We start from the raw sequence: 21320 nt of genomic DNA on the forward strand, positions 1-21320 counted from the left end.
GGCAGAAGTGTTGTGCCCATGGAAGGTCAATCGTCTTTTAAGAATGCAGAAAACCGCTGCCATGTTGTACTTCAGAAAAAATGTTTTCAGAGCTGGGAAATGACAGCAGAGGATTTAGTGTTTCTGTGAAATCTCTGTAATTCTTTCAAAGCTGTAGGTAGCAAGCATAATTCTTAAAGAGAAAAACCAGATCTTTAAAAAACAAAAACAAAAACATCCTACATTGCAGGCAGGGAGATTAGCCAGAAGGTACCCAGTTTTTCGTGACATATTGCCATTTAACATTTAGCACAGTACAAAACAAAAACAAAAACAAAAACAAAAAAAACCCACTGCACTGTACGGCATCTCTCTGGTGGACAGCAGCAGACAGGAAATGGCCTCCTCTCCACAAAGCTTGGTGATGGAACAACTGACTTAGACAACAGATGCTCCGGCCAATCAAGTCAATTTTTTGACACAAACTAGCATGGCATGGAGCTCTTCCTTTTAGCCACCCCCCCCCCATTAGGAAGCAAAGACTGTGGTGTGGTGGCAGCAGCAGCTTTTATTTCTCATTTTTTGGAGAAATAGCAAAGGAGCTGATAACAATCAGCTGTTGTTCAGGCAGTAAATTATCTTTTAAAAACAAGATTAGCTACACCTGAGGCGGGGGGGTTTCGTCTCCTCAAGAATGCATAGTATTCATAAAAGCTGGCTCTGAATTGCTTCTGCAGATGGACCCTAATGGCAGTAAACATGTGATTATGGACACTAGACCCTTCCTTTCCCAGAAATAGCTAAGAAAGGAGGCTTTCTTTAAATCAACAAAACAAAAATGGAGAAGCAAAAATGTGTTACCTACAGACTTTCATAGTTTCACTTCATTTTGCTGCTGAAAAATCAGAGTGGCCAACAAGAATAATCTATTGTCTTTTAAATTCACAAATGCCACGGTAGTTAAGGGTGGGTGGGGATGCAGAGAAAAGGACTTGGCAAGAAAATTATTCAGGAAAAGCAACTGCAACCCAAACATGCTTCCAGATAGACAAAAACCACCTGCTACAACTGAGAGGTTTTAAAGATTGAAGCATGGAAATGGCTTTAATGTTGTGTTTTGTTTTTTGTTTTTATTTTGTTTTAACTAATTTTAGTATAAATAAAGAAACTTACAGACATATCAAACATATTCCATGTTTCAAACTCCAGAACTCTGGAAACAGAGTAAGCAGGTCTCTGTGAGTTTGAGGCCAGCCTGGTCTAGTTAGTGAGTACTGGCCAAAATTACACAGTGACACTGGAGAGATGGGTTGGGGTGGGGATTTGAATACTTAGGAGCTGGGGAGATGGCCAGGCAGTCAGGAACCCCTGTTGCTCTTCCTCTTTCAGGGGACCTGAGTTCTCCTAACTAGCATGCACACTGGGCAGCTCCAAACAGCCTGTAAGTCCCGTGTCAGGGGATCTATGCCTCTTCTGGACTCTGCAGGTACCTGCACATGTATGATGCACACACATACAGCCTGTCCACCACACACACACACACATACACATTAAAACATACGTACCAACGTTAGATTTCCCATCTATTACTATGCATAGAAAAACATATAATTATGTATATATTCCTATAGTTAGTCAAGAAATACTCCTGGAAGTAGATGCCTTACTACTGATAAGCCTAATAAGTACCCACACACATACTTGGAGTCTTAGTTAATCCTTACAACAATGCTGTGTTTCATAGGGCTTAAGGGCTGGGGGGGGGGGACGCTAATTCAGAGAGTTATGTAACATGTCTGGGTTCATACAGCAAGAGATCCAGGCAGAAGGTCCTCAAGCCTGCTCAACTGTAATGTTCATACTTCCAATAACTCTGGGATCCTATGCACTACATAAATGTATTTCATGGTCTGTGTAGAATTTCACATCCAAGTTAAGAAAGAAAAAAAAATTATAAGGAATCTTCCTGGGTTTCAAAGTTCATTGAAACTTGTGAACACCTAGATGACACATTTAGTGGAGAGACAGAAAAGATAGAAATTTAACTTCACACAAAATACTTAAGGGAAAACAAACAATTTTGCTTGGTTAACACACAATCAGTAATCTGCTTGTTTCTTTTCTCTCTTTTCTTCTGCTTAAAATTAAATAATTACTATGGCACAATTCATACCTCCTGGCCCTTAAAGACATAACTCTAGCTGCTACTAGTCTTTTTAGGAGCCAGGTTCCCAGTGGGAAATGGAACGGATGGCTGTCTGTGAAAGGGTGCAGAAGGGCTACGGGTCCTTTAAGACTAACTGGAGGCCATCCCCAGCAGCCAAGGCTAATGACTGAACTAAGCTGAGCTCCCGGAACCTGAGTAGGAAGTGAAGGTGTAGAAGTCCTGTGTTCTCCACAAACATTCTGGTACATGGGTCTATGCACTCAACACTCATGTATCCACATACCTTACTTGAAAAATGAGATGTTTGTGTGTATGTGTGTGTGTGTGTGTGTGTGTGTACATGTGTCAGCACAATTGTGGAGGTCTTATGACAACCTGCTGAGTCAGCCCTCTCCTTCTACCTCCATGAGAACTCTGGGGATCTAACCCAGGTTGCCTGGCTGGAGTGGCAAGCACCTCTAACACCTGCTAGTCAGCCTTCCAAAAACTCTCAGAGAGCCTGACCTGGAAGATAATTCAAGGTGGAGGTCAGCACTTGTGGATCACCTGCTGCCCTCCCCTGTAGGTACAGGTTGTGGCAGGATGGGACCCCTACTCCTGGGCAATCCTGGGTGTTCTTTTAGTCAGTGCATTGGACAGGAAATGCTGAATAACCGAGGCAAGACCCCAGAACCTCAAAGGGAATTAAGGGTTTCTGATTAGGCATTCTGCTTGAAGACAGGGACTCACGTATCCCAGATTGGCCTAGAATTCAGTGTGGCCAATTATGACCATGGGCAGATCACCCTTCAGTCCACAGCTCCTGAGTACTGACATCACAGGCCTGTCACCATGGCCTGAGATCCTCTGAGCAGAGAAGGCAAAAACGTAGGAAAGGGCCCAGGACAAAACCACAGGTCTGCCTAGATAGTCCTCAGGTCCCTAACGGGGCTCCCAAGGGTACTGTAGACACCCGCTGAGGCTTCAGAGGCTGTCCCTGGCAAAACTTAGATCTGAGAATGCCTCTGCTTTGGAGGGATTCTCAACAGGAAAAGCGTGGCTGTTTTTGGCCTGGTCACTAGTGGGCACTTTTGGATTTCCACATGAACTCAACAAACTCTTGGGGATGTTTGGTAAACAATCAAATAAAAACAAACAAACAAACAAAAACAAAGGGCTTGTTGAGATGGCTCTGTGGGTAAGAGGACCTCAGTTCAGTCCCCAGCACCCACATGGCAGCTCACAACCATCTGTAACTGGCCTCCTTTTCTTGATCTCCTTGGGCACCAGTCACACACATGGTACACAGACATACATGCCAGCAAAACACTCATACAAATATAATTAATTAGTAATTTAATAAACAAATAATTATATATATAGACATATATATATATATATATATATATTTTTTTTTTTTTTTTTTTTTTTTTAAGGCCAGGCATGGCTGGAGCACACCTTTAATCCCAGCATTTGAGAGGCAGAGGCAAGCTGATCCCTGTGAGTTTTAAGGTAGCCTGGTCTACATAGTTCTGGCTGAACCAGGGCTACAGAGCAAGACCCAGCCTCAAAAGGAAGCAATTAATTCAGAAATAAGGTCTTGCTGTAGAGCCCAGCTAAATGCTGATTACTGGCTTGTGAGATCACACCTCCATAATTGTTTCTAACTGGAAGAAACAGTGTTTCCTTAGAACTTACTTCAAGCATTCTTCTCAGTAACAATGTGACACATAAAGTTCCCGGCCTTGGCTGTGAGTCTATGCACTTACCTGAGGACAACTTACAAAGAAATGTTTTCATTTCATGAAACTAAGGGAAGATGTCACAGCCTCCTCTCTCTCTCTGTGTGTGTGTGAGAGTGAGAGTTGTGTATTTATGGGTGCATGCCACAGCACACATGTGTAGGTAGGTCAGAGAATTACTTTATGTAATTTCTTTTACCTTTACACCCATAGGCTTGAAAGAAGAGCACTTTTACCCTATTGGTAAATTCCCACACTCTGCCTTCCTCTTTAGTGTTGACTGTGTGACTGTGTGCCAGGGCTGACCCAGAACGAACACACACACACACACACACACACACACACACACACCGATGCACTCGCAAAACAAAACAAAACAAAAAACGGTCTACAGGCAATCTAATGGTGTTAAGGTTGACCTCAGGTTGCTGTGGTCTCAACTGATCCCATGGAAGAGGTTCCCAAACTACCTACTCAAAATTTAGATTCCAGTGACAGGAAAACTTAAAGATGTGAGGGTGGGTGAGCGCACACGCATGCTCTCTGAACTTCTGTCTCATTATTCCCGTGGGTTTGTCTTGATCTCATCTTCAAAAGTTAATGGTTACCAAAAGGAACATTAAAAAAACATAAGTAAAACGACTCAGCAGGAAAAGCGAAAATGGCCAATCGAAGAGCTGGTGTGCACAAGCCTTGAACTTCAGGGAAAACTGAGCGCCGCTGGTTCCGAATGCAGCTTCCCACAGGCGGTTTCTTCATTATTTAACTGTACTTGAGTGGAAATTTGTGCAAAATAGAGGAACTTACGGGGGCGACTTGAGCCTTAGAAACTGCAGGCTGATTTCCTTAGTGACAAGCAGGGGCTCAGAGACCCAACTCCTGCTGGCTCGGTGACACTGCCCCCCTGCGCAGCCCACGTGGCCAAAGTAAACAGAAGGTGGGCCTGGGCGGGGAGAAGCCGGGCGCCGCCGCTTTGCAGCCCCGTTGGAGTCTGTAACGCGCGGGGGGCCCCCGAGCTTTCCGGGCACGGCCTTGGAGAAATGGGGAGCGGCTTGGCCGGGCGGCTGGGAAGGGAGGGTGGCGGGGCGCGGGGGGCGAGCGGGGAGCCCGACCCGGTGGGGTGCGGGGAGCGGGAGCCGCGGGGCCGGCCCGGGGGAGGGCGCCCAGGGGGGCCACCCAGGAGGGTACCCGGGAGGGCACCCGGGAGGGCGCAGAGTTTCCGAGTGCTCGAGCGGCCCCTCGGGGGACGGGGGTGGGGTGGAGGGGGCGGGGGGCGCAGCCGGCGGGCTGGGGGGGGGGGGTTCCGCGGAGAGGCCGGGGCGGAGCCGAGGAGGAGAGGAGGCCCCGAGCCCCCCGCGAACGAGCGAGGGAGCGAGCGCCCAGCCCCCGGGGGCCCCCGCCGCGCCCCCGCGAACGAGCGTGCGCCCAGCCCGCGCCCGCGCCGCTCGCATGCCAGTCACGTCCGCCCCCTCGGCGGCCGCCCGAGAGCCGGCCCCGCCGAGCCGGGAGAACAGACGTCAAACTGCCTTATGAATATTGATGCGGAGGCGAGGCTGCTTTCGTAGAGGAGCAGAAGGAAGCAAGATGGCTGCCCTGTAGGATTTGTTAAAAAGGAGACCCGGCTGCGACGGCGGCGGACTGCCAGGCTGAGGGACCAGAACCAGGTCAGAGCGCTGCTGTCCGCGCCCGTCGCCCTCTTCCCCCCTCTCTCCCCCCCACTCTTTTCGGCCTCCGAACGGTCCCTTTCCAGCCCTCCCCTCTTGCTCTCGGCCTGGAGGGGACTGTCATGTCACCCACAAATACCAGGAGGGAAGGGGGAAGCCTCACAAATTACTGGAGCTTCTTCAACATGGCTGACAAATAGAGTTTTCATTCAGCACCCTCTTCTCTTGCAGCCTGCACTTCTGGGCTCCCTTCTTCCTGCTAATGCGTGTCCCCCCACAGCACCCCGAAAACTTACCTTTGTACCTCCCACCAGCCGCTCTCCCGGCCTTTGGGTCTCGGGAAAGTGAGTGTTTTCCTGGGGCTGCCTTTCTGAAAGAGTTCGTGTTGGGGGGACCACCGCTTCCCCCTTGGATCCTCTTCCCCCCCCCGTCCTCAGTGTAAGTCCTGGGAGCCCCCTCGTTCCTCCTCAGACACCCCGGAAAGAACACGGACCCGGTGTTTTTGACTCTTTTTCTCTCCAGTGATGTTTGTTTGGGTCCTGTGGGTTTGTGTCTCCGGCTTCCAGCACATTTGTCCCTCTCTGGGCGACTACACAAGACAAATGTCACAGTGAGTGGATTCAAGATCCACTATGTGGAGTTTTTGGTTTTTTTTTTTTTTTTTTTCTTCTTCTTCTTCTTCTTCTTCTTTTCTCTGGAGTCCGCGCGTTTTGTTAGTGGCGCTGAGTGAGAGAGGAAAGAATAGTTTCTCTGCTCCCCCAAACAAGATCAGAACCCACTTTTCTCAGGGTTCACAAGCTCTGCGTGGGCTGCCTTCCAGTTTAAGAAATGTGTGTGAGAGAATCTGTGCAAATCCTTGTGTTGGCTTTGTGTTGCCCCCGAATCAGCTTCGTTCTGTTCCCCGGTAAGTGACAGGCACACACAAAGGCAGGCGCAGGCCGGGGAGGGGGCGGGCGAAGCGTTCCGAGTTGGAGAAGGCAAGGTCAGGGGCGCCCAAAGAAATGAAACCCAATCCTGGCCAAGATCGCTCACAGTCCCATCCCAAATTTCCTTAAACTCTGGCATCCACACTTTTATTTGATCGTTCACACACACGCCTCCCCACTCTCCACTCAATCTTGGTTCTCTTCCCTAGACTTGCTTTGCGTACTGTTAGAAAGGGTTTCTATGGAGAGTTTTCTACGTGTGGCTAAACCAAGTGTGGCCTGGACAGACTCCAGGGCAGGTCGAGTTAAGAAGACATGCTACTTGCTGGTTAATGCCTTTATGATAGACTTTTGATTGTTAAAAGCGATTTTTCTGTCTGCTGATTAATGATCTGGATTGGAATTAGCTTGGGTTGTTTTGTTTGTTTGTTTTTATTTTGTTTTGTTTAAAATTTAGCGAAATGTTTTGGTGTTTGCCTATCTAGGGAGCAGAATACATCCGTGGACTTAAAATCACAAGTCACACACATGGTACTTTGCTCTAGTTATGGATTATAATGACAAAATTCATACTCTGAATTCATCAGCATAGAACCAGCATAAGGATAAGATTTCATGTTAAGGGGAAGTTGAGATTCACCGGGAGGGAAAATATATTGGTTTGGTTTAAGACTGTGGGTATTGTTTCCTGGTTAATGAAATCATTACATTTGCATTTTAATGGAAAGTAGAAATACTAAAGGGGAGTTAAATTCCTCTTCATGTTTGTATGTGTGTTTTATAAAGTATTTTGAGTGCAGTATAAATTACAACATAATAAATATTAATTGTCAGCTGTTACTAAGCAGTACAGTGTTTGAAAGATTGGGGGTTAAATTTAAGATCAGCAAGGGCTTATTTGATTACAAGGTAGGGAGGAGAGGCATGTCACTGTATACACCCAACTTCCAGATCCTCAGTAGTTCACTTTACAAGTTTGTGTTTTGGTTTTCAGCAACATGGCTAAGTTTGCTATAAACTTGTACCAGGGCCTCACCCACATGACCAGAAGGGAGAAACATTACTCATACCTGAACAGAAGCAGTTCATTGGCCCTGATTTGTCCTAAAGTAATAGAGAAAACACAGAGTTGTTTGTTTGGTTTTTTTTTTTTTTCCATAAATGCTTATTGTTGGTTGAGAAAACTAAGGTCAATCATTCCAGCAATCTAGGCTTAAACATAGGTAATTTATTTGACTAGTAGACTGGTGTGTCATGACTTATTTGAGGGGCAACTTTTCAGATTTGTGATATTTTATGTCCTCAAACTACTCAAGAGTGTTTTCCATTATGATCAATAAGAATATTTAACTTGGCTTATTTTTTTAATGTTAGCATAGAGGCCTACTCTTTTCTGTCATGGCATTTAGACTCTTGGTATTTTGTGCATCTTAGTTTCATGCTGAAAACAGTCACTAATTAATATTATTTTAGGGGTTTCAGGGAAATTTTGTATATTATTGAACATTCAATAAAAAAACGCTTCCTCACTTCTTAGAGAAATTATTTAAACAAACATGTGATGAAGAGATTACAAAAACTGTTCATTTAGTTCATTTACAGAATGTGCAAAAGTACCACCTAAGTATTCTAACAGTGCTTAAGAGTTAGTTGGTTTTACTCTAGAAAAAAAATTAAATAATAACAGGATTTGGCAGCCTTAAAAATGCATCATTTTGTCTATTCGCATCTTGAACTAATGAAAAATTAACTTGGAATGATACTTTGATTTGTCTAAACTCCTTTACTTGTCAGATATTCTTTAAGGCTTTCAGTAGGTTTGCGGTTGTTTCAGTCTGTGCCAGGAGCTAGGAGGATGGTATGGCTTCCATGTGGTGACATATGGCCCTGCTTACTGGCATCACCATCACTTCCAGAGCTAGTGTGCGCACCTGCTTTGGACGGCCTAGGATGACTTCCCCAGTCCTTATTGGATGCTGTGCTTGTGTTTGTTTTGGTTTCACTTGTTGAAGCTAGAGATTCCCTATCAGTTGCTCTACGCTCCGCCTCAACCCTGTTGTCAGCCAAGAGCCACTGTTTCCCTGTTTGCTAGGCTCATTTGGAAATCCTTTTCATGAATCATAGACACATCTAAGTACCCAAGCAAATCAGTCAGATTTTTTAAATGAAATTATCATCAAATAAAATGTCCTAGAAAATATTTGAACTGGGTATGGTGTCTCAAATCTGTAATCTTAGCACTCAACAGGCTGAGTCAGAAAGATTGCTAACAGTTCAGGACCAACATGGGCTATAGAATGAGACACCCCCCCCCCCCAAAAAAAGAAAAGAAAGAAAGAAGAAAAGAAAAGATGACGATATTTGATGTGAAAGATCAATATTTTAGTATATCTGATATTTCAATTGTTATTTATAAAAAAATGATTTGTTTTATGCATATGAGAGTTTGCTTGCTTCTATGTATGTGTTCTGCATGCATGTCTGGTACCTTTGGAGGCCAGAAGAGGAGGTTGAATCCCTAGATCTGGGCTTAGGTAGTTTGTAAGCTGCCACCTGGGTGCTGTTCAGAACACGGATCCTCTGCCAGAAGCAGTGAGTGTTCTTAAATGCTAAGCCATCTCCGCATCCCCAAATTTCATCTCAGATAGCTCATTGCTTAAAGACATAGTATAATTGTTTTTTGAATGGGAAAGTATTGATTCATTAAAATCATGCTTTCTCAAGGATTATGCCACCATTGACTAGTAATTCCTAGGGGCAGCACCAGTACCAAAGCCAGCAGCAGGAAAGTGTCTTGTAAGCCAGTTGGAGCCTTGGCTGTGGGAGCGTCCAGTTGCCAAGCAGAGCTGGTGGTTATCTTGGAAACAGTGCTGAAGAACACAGCCACAGTGATTTTTGCCAAACACGCAGTATTTACTTGGGTCTAGCGCTCTGGTTTCTACTACAGTTTACTGCCAAAACTCAGTGAATACTGTGACATTACTGAATGAGGTTCTACAGTGCATCTGTTGGTGAACGCAGGGCTCCAGCAGGGGGGGAGGTGGAGCCGAGCACGAGTGTCAACATGACCACAAGCAGGAAGAATTGTGCGCACTTTGCACTTGCTTGTTTCCAACTGCTTGTAGAATGGACGTTGCAGAAAAGTCCAGGCTTAAGAGAGAGAGATCATCTTTCTCAATAAAATTGGCTTTTTGAGTTGCCATTTCCCATGTAGCCAAGTCTCACTAGATATTCCTCACTTGTTATAAAAGGTATTTGAGGGGTTGGAGAGATGGCTCAGCAATTAGGACACTTTGCTCAGTCATAAAGATGGGAATTTGAATTCTAGCACCTGCATCAGTTGGCTTACAAACACCTACTAACTACAGATTCAAGGATTCCAACAAGTACTTCAGCCTTTGCAGACATATGAATCTCAGGCAGGATGTGATGGTATATGCCTTTAACCCTCACATCCAGGAGGCAGAGGCAAGAAGATCTTTGCAAGTTTGAAACCAGTTTGGTACACATAGTAGATTCCAAGACAGCCAGGGGCTATGTAGAGACACCATGTCTCAAAAAAATTATAAATCTTAAAAAAATGGAAAATCCGAGATTAGAAATTTATAAGCAAAAAAGTATTTAAATGTTCTCTTCTTTAGTAAGCAGAATAGTAGGTTTTAGAAAATGCATTCAATAATCTTAACCTGCAGTTTTAAAGATGTGTTTTGTGTGATTGTTTCACTTTAATTATTTCTATGTGTATATGTCCCTGTTTATTACACTATGTTCCTGCAGTGCCAGCAGAGGCCAGAAGAGGCACCATCAGATCCCTTGGGTCTGGGATTACAGAAGATCTTGATCTACCTGTGGGTGCTGGGAAATGAACCCAGGTCCTGGAAAAGTGATCTTAACTGGTGGGCCATCTCTTTAGCTCTTGCTTGAGATAAGGTCTTTTGATGGAGCCCTGGCTGGCCTGGTACTTACTACCCAATCCAGGCTCTACCTCAGACCTGCTGTGGTCCTCTTGGCTCTGTCTTTTGATTGCTGAGGTAACAGGGTGCCTTAGCATGCCCGTCCAAGAAACTAAGGCTCAAAGCTCACTAAAGATTTTTGTGAAAGATTGATGTGAAATTATATTCTAAAAATTCTGAGAAGTAAAATCAGAGAGGACTAAACTGGGATGAAGTATTTTTGAAGGATAATTTAGGGCATGAAATAAATTTGTTGTTCTACTAAAAATACTGTGAGTGTTTCTTTTAAATTAGATTTCTTTTGTCTGTGGAGAAGTTGCAGATTTCTATATTTGTTTATTCACTAAAAACTTTTTTTTTTTTTTTTACTAGAAGATGTGTCATTTGTATTCCAAGCATAATAGCAAAAATAGTGTAAGGGGCCATGGTGAGTAGTTAGTGATGTTTCTTTTTTTCCCTTAATGTAACTTCTACAGGAAACAGTAATGAATGACTCCAGTTAAAGCTACCCATCTTCAAGATAAAGATTTAGTGGTTCTTAGTAAATTTATGCTGGGATTACATGCTTTTAATTGAAAGTTTTTATTGAAATTGTAGAGTTTCTGCAGCTGTATGAAGTAATGTAGACAGATCCTGTGCACACCAGCTGGTCTCCTGTAGTGGTAACATTTTGCACAACTGTGGTACAGTGTCAAAGATGCTAAGCAATCCTTTTTCCACTGAGACAAACTGGTTTGTTTGTTTCTCCTTTGTGGTTGTTATCAAGATAGAGTCACACTCACCAGTGCTGTGATTACAGGCATAAGCTATCACATCCAATTCTTTTTTTTTTTCTTTTTGGAGTCAGGGTTCCGCTACATAGTCCATGATGGCTTCCTTCTACTTCAGCCTCCTGTGTGCGTAGGTTATAGATGTGTGCTGCAATGCATGTCTGTCTGTCTTACGTGACGTTCTCCAGTTTGATTGTACTCATTCATCCCCATGTATACTTAGTTCTATGCCATTTTATCACATAATTTTGAGCACAGAGAGGCCGGGCATGATTCTCCATTATGTATTATACTATTTTATTTTAGAAAAAAAATATATCCAGTTATGTAGCCTTTTGCAGTTAGTTCAGATGGTGGAGCCTAAGAAATAGTAAAAGGACTGTCTGTAAAACTGGCTACCATTGTTTAAGTGGATGCTGAATGTACAGTCAGATCTAGAAATGACATTTCTAGAGTGAATATTTTAGTAAGAAATTACTAGACAATTTTGGGGTCTTATCTACCTGAAAATAACTGGGCATAGTCAGTTTCTAAAGTTTGATTTTTTTTTTTTCAAGATAGGACCTCACCGTGTAGAGCATGTAGACCACGCTGGCCTCACCCTTGACCTCTGCCTCCTGCTCTCGTGAGCTGGCATGGTAGACATTAGCATTGCACCCAACTTCCTGGCTTCTCCTGGTACTTTGGTGATCTGGTACTGGAGGTAGATTTTATAGTCCAATCATTATAGTTTTTAGTTACTCACTACTTTTTAGTACTCTGTTTTTACTTTTATAAACTTCCAAAAATTGTTTTTTCCCATGCAAAATTGGAGTATTTTGATTTGTTGTTTTTGTCTTACTATGTAGCCCAGGCTAACCTGAAACTTGATGTAGGCCGCTATGGCCTTGTCATTCCTGTCTCTTCTCTCTCTCCCCCATCTCTTCCAGAGTGTCTTTCTTCTGCTAGCTTTGAAACCAAATGTTCCTGTTTCAGCTTCCCAAATGCTAGGATTACAAGCATGTACCATTATGCCCTGTTTGGCCTTGAAACCTTGATCATCCCGCCTCGGCCTCCTGAGTATCAGATTGTATACTTGTCTACATCTGCTGCTGATTTTTTTTTTTTAAGATTAATTGTATGTGTATGAGCGTTTTGGCTGCATGTATGTCTGTGTACCAGGTGTGTGCCTGATGTCTGTGGAGGTCACAGGAGGGGTCTCCTGGAACTAGAGGAACAGATAATTGTGAGCCACCCTAGGAAACCAAACCTAGGCCCTCCAGAAGAGCAGCAAGAGCTCCTAACCACTGAGCCATTTCTCCAGCCCCTGTTGTTGATAATTTGAACTTTACTTTTTAAAATAATTTCTGAGGAAAATAGAACATATTTAAAAGAAACAATGGGTCATGAGTTTTGCTGATGGGGTATCCTCTTCAGAGAGCCCTGCCTATGGCTAGGCACAGGTAGAGTCTGCCTTCCATTAAGGTATGCTATGCTGTGCTTTGGTCTTTGCTACTGTGAGTTTTCTGAGGTACCAAAGTTTGTTCTATGGATACTGCAGCCATAGTAACTGTCATTGTCATGGCTTCATGGGCATTGGTAAAATGTACCTTATCAAATTTCTTCCTTTCTTCACAGAATATTATAATTTATTGGAAACTGTCCACAGAACTCTCAATTTTTCTTTTCTTTCTTTCTTTTTTCTTTTTTTTTTTTTTTTTGTATTTTGTCTTAAAAATATAAATGTGTCCTAAATAATGACAGTGGAAGCCAGGTGACGTGAAATGATATCTGAGTTACCCTTCTCTTTTTCTTCTCTGTCTGCAATTAGAAGGTCACCCATTAGAACAAGACCTTAATCCTCGAAGGTGGACAGTGGTGCCCAGCCCCAGCTGGGGCCTGTCCTTAGCACACTGACCTCCTCCTGCCCACCTGCTTCTTGTCTGTCTTCTCTGCATGGCCCTATTGCTGCAGAAAGTTTCTTTGCTCAAGTTTCAGAATCTTCATGTTGACTGTTGGTTGTAGCAAGATCTCAATTCTTTGTGCCTTTCAGGACTTCTGCAATAAATGGCTCAATTTTCACCACCCTGCAATTACTCTAGGATGCTAGCTTTCTGTTTGTGTTATTGCATGCATCAGGATGAGAAACCTTTTCTGCAAATAAAGTTGGCCGATCAACTGTCAGGTTCAGGCAAGAATCTTGAAGTGAATGTTAAGTCACTTACATTCTTATTTTAACATTGATGAAAGGGAACACACCATAAATAAATGCCTGTCAGATATGAGGGAAGAATGAACTCCTGCAACTTAAAAACAATTAACACACAATTTTTTCTTTTAGTGAAAACACACACTCCAAGTTTATACTCCAAATCCTGCCTGTTCTTATACAGATATCAACTAAATGTGTGTGTGTGTGTGTGTGTGTGTGTCCTGTGACACTACATTATGTTTAGGTTGACATTCAAACAACATTGTATTTTAATTTAGAAATCTCTAATTAATGAGAAAACACTGGCAGAAAACATTAGACATTTATGTGGCTGTTTCCCCATACCAATGGCTTGGCTGATGATCCCCGTTTTCAATGGCTTGAGTTTGATTACTACTGAAAATTGGCCCTTAGCTTTGGGAACTAAACTTCCTCTAGCTTAAATAATGATCTTTCTTTTTACCAGTTACCTTTTTTTTTTTTATCTTTTTGTTCTTTTTTTTTTTTTTTTTTTTTTCCTAGAGCTGAGGATGTAACCCAGGGCCTTGTGCTCGCTAGGTAAGTGCTGTGCCACTGAGCTAAATCCCCAAACCCGATTTTTTTTAAACATTCTTTTTTTTTTATTTTCAATTGGAAAAATTTTTTATATGCAATAGATTTTTTCCCACATCTAATTTGAAATCATTTCTACAACATGTATATTTCAAGTGTTAAGAGATGTATTGGGGCTTGAGAGATGGCCTAGCGGTTAAGAGCACTGGCTAAGAGCACTGGGCTATACTTCCAGAGGTCCTGAGTTCAATTCCCAGCACCCACATGGTAGCTCACAACCATCTATAATGTGATGTGATGCCCTCTTCTGGCATTCAGATGTACATGCAGATAGAGGACTCATATACATTAACAAATAAAGATGTAAAAAATTAGAGATAGAACATGTCATTTTTAAAATTTAAGGTTTATTTTAATTTTATTTTTGTCCCAGTTTTGCCTGCACATACGTGTATATGTACCATGTGCCTAAAGAGGTCAGAACAGGGTGTCAGCTCCCCTAGAACTTGAGTCAGATTGTTGTGAGGTTACATGTGGGTTCTGGGGTTGAACTCTAGTCCTTTGGAAGAGCACCTAGTGCTCTTAACCACTGAGCCATCGCTTTGGCTCCAATATATTTTATTTTAAAGTGATTTAAACTTACAGGAATGAGTAAAGATAAACCAAATCCTTGTTAGTGTGGATTCCTTGCCATCCACATATGCATTTTTATGGCTAACGGAGTAGGTTTCTGTGTGCCACTGAAGCATTCAAGTCTTCTGTTTAACAGGACCCTGTCAGTTGGCCACGTGGGCTGGTGCGCATGGCAGCTCTGTTTACAAACACTTAGGCAACCACTGGGGGGAGGAGCCTTTGTGTGTCAGGGGCCAGGTACCCACCCCCTTAATGAATAGTCAGAAATCCCCTGTCTGGCCCTGACTGGGTCATGACCCCAAGATCAAGGTGTTTCCTTGAGGCGTGCCCAATTGGAAGTTTACTTACCAAAGCCTGGCAAGCTGAGCCTCGCTGTGTGTGTGTGTGTGTGTGTGTGTGTGGTGTATGGGGGGGTAATCTCTTTTGTCTCTCAGGGTTCGCAGAGCCGGTCATGCTAGCCGTCTTGTTTGTTTGCTTTGGTAGGTGAAGCCTTGGTTCTGCCAGTTACAGTGCCCCGTGCATTAAGCAAGGCCCTTCTCACAAACGCTTTCTAAATGACAATCAACAGTGACAAAAAGGAACACTGGAGGAGCTGAGGAAGAGAAAAACCGTAATCAGGACATGGTATATGAAAAAAAAATCTATTTTCAATTAAAGAAATAACAATAATAATCCTAAACAAAAACAGAGGTTTATCTTCGTTACAGGGTTTCCAGACGTGAGACCACGATCCAGCTCCCCAGAGTAGGAACTATGGCTAGAGAAAGTTGACACTTTTCAGGTCCCCCTGCTTCCCACCCCCAAACTAGGGTCTGAAATCCTTCAAGCAGGACGGCTGTCCCACCCTGCTCAGTACCCACCTCACCCTGGGGCTAACCAACAGAAATCTAGCTTTCCCTGGTACTTAGTTCCTCCTTTCCCCAGCTGATTTTCCTTTATGTTTATCCATAAAGGGTCTTGAGTTTTTAAAAAAGCACCAGGAATTTATTACTATTATTATTATTATTATTATTATTATTATTATTATTATTATTATTGGTTTGTCAGGACAGGGTTTCTCTGTGTAGCTCTGACTGACCCGGACTGCCTTTGTAGACTAGGCTGGACTCACAGAGATCCGCCTGCCTCTGTCTTCCTGAGTGCTGGGATCACAGGCATCTGCCCCCTGGCCTGGCTGCATCATGAATTTAAAGGTCTGATCTTGCATATGTTTGACTGTGTTATAGTTGTCATCAGGCGGCTTCTGATCTGTAAAACATGAGCGGGTTGTGAGCGGAGTTTGTATTGTATCCGATCACGGTTTCCCTGATGTTACAGCATCTGAAAGTGGAAGGTGAGGCCACAACTGAGATGCAGCAGGTGACTGAAAACGAGCTGTTTGAATGGTTGGCTGTTTTCCAAGACAAGGGCACACTGGGTAGCAAACTCACACAGGCACGGCGCAGGGTACCAGAGGCCTGTAATGTTAAGAGGGATGCCCGGCTCCAGGGCAGCTCCGGGTGATCTTCACGCCATCCCACGTGGTCAAACACGTGTGGATTTGATGTTTACAGACGGTTCCAGAATTCGGTTAACATTGAGGGCAGGTGGCGCCCCACAAACTAGTCCCTTAGCCAGCTCTTGGGGCGTTGGTGCTGAATGAGAACACCCTGCAAGTGTAGCAACCTTGACTGGGAGAGAAATGTGGCGGATGCAGGAAGGAGCCTCACCCCCCTGTTTCTGTTAGAATACCATTACCACCTGAAAGGAAACTTTCTGAATGAAAAATAGTGGTAGCTTTTGACGCTGGAGGGAGAAGGTAGCCCTGAAGTCACTGAAGGCTTTAATAGTTAGGCTGACCCAAACTCTCCTACAGGTTAACTTAGTTATAACGGTAGGAACCTGCCCTGGAGTTAGGGCTGCGTTTTCTCTCATTTTAAAATTATTTCTCACTCACTGTTTCTGCTTTTTTTTTTCTTTTGGTATAAGCATTTCCAGTGTATGTATAAAAGTTTCCCAAAACTACCGAGTGTATTTGTACAGAGAAGCATTTCTTAGCAATGAATATAATGAGAAAACCCCTTTTTATCTGATCTATTTGTTTGTCTGTTTAGTTGCAGTTTTCCTTTAAGACTGAGTCTGCTTGTGGAGCCTAGGCTGTCCCTCCGCTTGCTATGTAGCTGAGGCTGGCCTCATCTTGTGGTGGTTCTGCCTCAGCTTCCATATGCTGGAAGCTGGCTAAATCATCTTGTACATTTATGTCAGGAGGAAAGTAAAGTGAGAGGTAATTTTGTATGCAGTTGAATGATGAGGCACCTGTCTGTATTCGACTGAACGCCAGCAAGTGTTGAACGCAGAGAGGTGCTAGCCAGGTGAGAGGGAGACATGCAGAAATGAGGACACCAATCGTTTTCAATGAATAATAAACAGTTGTCACAAGTTATGAAAACTCCAAGATTGACTGTAAACTGATTCCTGTTTGTGACTAATTGTCAAGGATCCTTTTTCTTCTTCCTCTCTTTGGGCATGTATTACTTCTCTAAACTATAGGTTTAATTCTGTGTGTTTGTTTCCATTTGATTTTTGTTGTTTTTGTGGTGATTGTTTTATAGGCCTTGGGCTAGCCCTTTACCTCTATCCACAGCCTCTGTTCTAAATATATTTTCGTATTTTATGTGCAAGTGTGTACATTAAATGGCTTTCCAACCACTTATATGATTACTCCTTTGATACTAACCACCTTCAATCCAATTTTAAATCATTTATGATATTTGAAAAAAAGCATAGTTCATACACAGCATTGTACATTGTGACCAGGTATAGAAGGCTTTAAAGATTCCAAGGACTGACATGATTTTGAAAAGAGAAGACCGTAAGGAAAAGTCTTTTGCTGGTGCGCTTAAGAGGCAATATTTAATTCTAATACAGGCAATGTTAACTGTTTTCTGTTTGGATGATTTCTATTTTCTCAGGTTTTATATTTAAGTTAGATCATGCCGCAGGAAAAATCTTGGTTTTTCTTTTCATCAGGTTTGTGTGTCTTTATCATGTTGCTTTGTGCTCTCTAGACCTGCTTCACCATCTGTAAAATAGGAACATTTAAAAAAATTATTATATATTGCTAAGAGGAGCTGATGTTATAACTAATTAAACAGTCCACATTTTACTTTGTAAACTTTCATTGGCTGAATGCATGCTGTTTTGATCATCTTGTTCGTGTTGAACATTTGTCTGTATCAGGAAGAAAGGGACCATTATCCTTGTCTGCAAAATGGACAACAATCAGGGTTTGGGTCCCTTTTCCTGTTATTCCAGCAGTGTGGAAGCTGAGGCTGAAGAACTGCCACAAGTTTGAGGCCAGCCTAAGCTACATGGCAAACATAGGCTGGGCATCTGAGTACTTTCCTGGGATATTTTCTAGTCATTACTTACTTAAAGGAGTGAATGCTCTACTGCCTGGATGGTCCTTGGTACTGATCTTGGCATAACTTTCTCAGTATTGGTCCTGACCAAGGATGCACAGTGTAGCGGCATAATCTTTGAAGAGATGGAGAATCATTTCCATTCTGTATTTTAACAGTCAGACACACTAGCTCCTGTTGACACCTGTTCAGGACTATCCTCTATTATTCTTATTAGGTGTATGAAAATAACCATGTTTTTAGAAATATTAAATGATAGCCTACATGGTTTAAAAACTAGTAATATGGGGGCTGGAGAGATGGCTCAGAGGTTAAGAGCACTGGTTCTTTCAAATGTCCTGAGTTCAATTCTCAGCAACCACATGGTGGCTCACAACCATCTATAATGATATCTGGTGCCCTCTTCTGGTGTGCAGGTGTATGTGCAGGCAGTATAGTGTATAAATAATAAATAAATCTTTTTTAAAAACTATTAATTCTGAGGAGTGTATGGGGTGGTGGCTCATACCTGTATGCCCAGCACTTGGGAGGTGGAGCTAGGAAGATACAAAAATGAAAGGCCATTTGATGGAGAATTTGAGGCCAGCCTCAAATTAACACCCTGACACCAAGCATGTGGGCTTATTATTGTTGTTTGTTATGTAGTTCAAGCAACCCTGGAACTTGCCAGATATTGGAGGGGACCTTAACCATCTGATCCTATTGCCTCCAGGTAGTGGGGTTACAGACATTCCCCACTATACTGTTACAATTTAAGCATTTGAAAGAGCATAATTAGAAGCATATTCCTCATCACAGAATATTTATTTATTTATTTATTAGTTTCTTTGTTTTTCAATACAGAGTTTCCCTGTGCTGCCCTGGCTGCCCTGTAACTCACTCTGTAGACCAGACTGGCCTTGAACTCAGAGATCCTGCCTTTCTCTGCCTCCTTCTATGCTGGGATTAAAGGCATGCCCCACTGTTCAATTTTAAAAACTAAATGTTCTGCCAGGTGAGGTGGCACATGCCTTTAATTTTGGCAGACAAGGAGGTAGAGCAATACAGATTGCTGAGTTCAAGGCCAGCCTAGTCTACAGAATGAGTTACAGGACAGGGCTACAGAGAAACCCTGTCTCAAAACACACACACACACACACACACACACACACACACACACGTCAAGAAGGTTGTTGGCAGGGAGAGTGTCTCCAAACCCAATTTTCTGTTTTCTATGCTGTTATTCCATATTGGTAGGTCTATATCTTTCATATTTGGGGACCATATCATTCATAGACCTGCAAGCATGAGCAAGACTTGTTTGGGTTTGATCTTAGCAACACAAAAGAAAAAATTACATTCTGGTGCTCATTTAGAGCTAGTTTTCTTGTGTTTTGGTTCTCACTGCTAACCAAAAACATCACTTACAGTATGATGATTATGATGGCTAGAAGTCAGCACATGGCATGGTCAGTATACAGAGCAGGAAGAGCAATCCTGACAGAGAATATGGCTTATTTCAGGTGTAGTATTTTTAGAATCAACTTAAGGGAAGTTTGTTGTCTTATTTATGTTCCTTAAAGTTATGATACATTTTAGTCCCTTTCATAAACAGTCTCTGATTTTTCTATAAACATTCATTTTTTTTCTTGAAAACCCTAATTGCTTTTTATTTCTTTTAAAATAATTATTTATGATGAGGGGTGTGCGTCTGTGTGGGGTCTACTCTTTAGTGCTGGTGGCCATGGAGGCCAGAGGCTTTGGATAGGAAGTGTGTTTTTCTTAAGCCCTCATCATGTCCTTTGTGTAATACACAGAGTTTCTGTTCATCTTTTTCTCCTCCTTGGGCTTAATCACGGTTCACCCTCTTCTCATTTCTTCCACAGTAGTCCACACCTCTAAGCATTTCAGGAGTTCAGGAGATACTAGGAGTCCCAACCTGTCCAAAATGCTTAACATTTTTCTGCGTGGGTGGGCAAATAATCATTTGGAGTATTTAGATACTAGAGACAGAGTCTTACAGTGTAGTGCAGGCTGCTCTCGGGGCTCTATCTCCCGCTTCCTCAGACCACCAGGTGCGCATCGCAAACATGCACTACGACACTTGGTAGTTTAATATCATTTTAACTAAGAATTTAGGGGACAGTGGTAGCTAACCACCATCTGGCATTGCTCACGCAATATCCGATGTCAACATTTTAAACACTCAACTGCTTCTTATGAAACTTGACTCTTTAACTTCAAAATCTCATTACAACATATTTAGTCATAACTTAAAATGCTGTTCTGTTGTTCGTCTCAACACTGTGATCCTGTACAATCTTTTGATTTGGAATGGTTTGGTTTGGTGTGATGTGGTTTTCCAGACAGGGTCTCACTCTGTAGCTCAGAGATCCTTCTGCCTCTGCCTCTGCTTCTGCTTCTGCCTCTGCCTCTGCCTCTCGACCAGTGCTGGGACTAAAGACATGTATCTCACACCCAGGGTCTATACAATCTTCAAACAAGTACCTTCTTTCATTTGAAGGAATTTTTCTTCTGTTATCACTTTATTTCATCACCTATTTTTCTTATCTTTGTGGAATTTCTAGTGAAGTACACTCCCCTAAATGAATCTTCCTGTTTGTCAGTGTCCTCACATTTCACACTTGATTTCAAAAGTATCCATCCAGTGCACGCAAGTGAGGCTGGGTTTGCAGATGGATGTTGGGTCATTCAATTTCCCAGAAGCTCCTGGAGCAAAAGGAAACATTGTGTCTAAAATGCTCTTCACAATGGCTACTGTATTCTTTTTTCACTTTTGTATTAATTATTTATTACAATGTATTCACTTTGTATCCTGCCTGTGGCCCCCTCCCCCATCTCCTCCCAATCCCTCCCTCCCTCCCTCTTCTCCAGGTGTTTCTATTTTTCCCCTTCTTTCAGCTACTGTATTCTTTACCATGTCCTTAAAATGTTACAGTATCCCGATTACCTTGTGTGCTTAAAAACACAATTTGCAACAGTACTTTTGAGTTTTAAACAATGTTATTCTAAGCGGAGAGGTCAGGTCTCATGCAAAATGAGCACTGCGTGGGATCCTCCCCCCCCCCCCCCCCCGCCAGGATGTGCGTGCTAACCCTGGGGTTAGGTTTCTGGTATCTCTTAGTATCTGCTCACGTGATAAGATGCAAATCTTTCAACTGGCTTCTTTACAGTTCACATGTCCTTGGATTTAGCAAGCAGTCATGACTGGGTGTGTTGCTGCACACACCTTTAATCCTAGCGTTTGGGAGGAAGCAGAGGCAGGTGGGTCTCTAAGTTTGAGGCCAGAGTTTTGTAGTAAGACTCTGTGGGGGGGAAGCGGGGAGGAAGTCATGGGTGCTGGAGGCTGTTAAATGCACGTGA

General features: G+C 42.9%; 1 protein-coding gene and 1 long non-coding RNA gene across 5 annotated transcripts in view; one reads left to right on the forward strand and one right to left on the reverse strand.

The window, feature by feature from the left end:
• LOC132656892 (uncharacterized) overlaps nt 1–6580 on the reverse strand; it is a 64900-nt gene extending 58320 nt beyond the window's left edge. For all 3 annotated transcript variants that reach the window (XR_009594679.1, XR_009594680.1, XR_009594678.1), the window contains exon 1: nt 5828–6580. This is a non-coding gene — a long non-coding RNA (uncharacterized LOC132656892). The remainder of the gene's footprint in view (nt 1–5827) is intronic.
• Tet2 (tet methylcytosine dioxygenase 2) overlaps nt 5281–21320 on the forward strand; it is an 82669-nt gene continuing 66629 nt past the window's right edge. Inside the window, exon 1 of one of the 2 annotated variants that reach the window (XM_021659362.2) lies at nt 5281–5531. The gene's annotated coding sequence lies outside the window, so the exon portion shown is untranslated. The remainder of the gene's footprint in view (nt 5532–21320) is intronic. The other variant, XM_021659360.2, reaches the window with a different exon arrangement.

The sequence above is a fragment of the Meriones unguiculatus genome, chromosome 10 (assembly GCF_030254825.1).
Source record: "Meriones unguiculatus strain TT.TT164.6M chromosome 10, Bangor_MerUng_6.1, whole genome shotgun sequence".
Lineage (NCBI taxonomy): Eukaryota > Metazoa > Chordata > Mammalia > Rodentia > Muridae > Meriones > Meriones unguiculatus.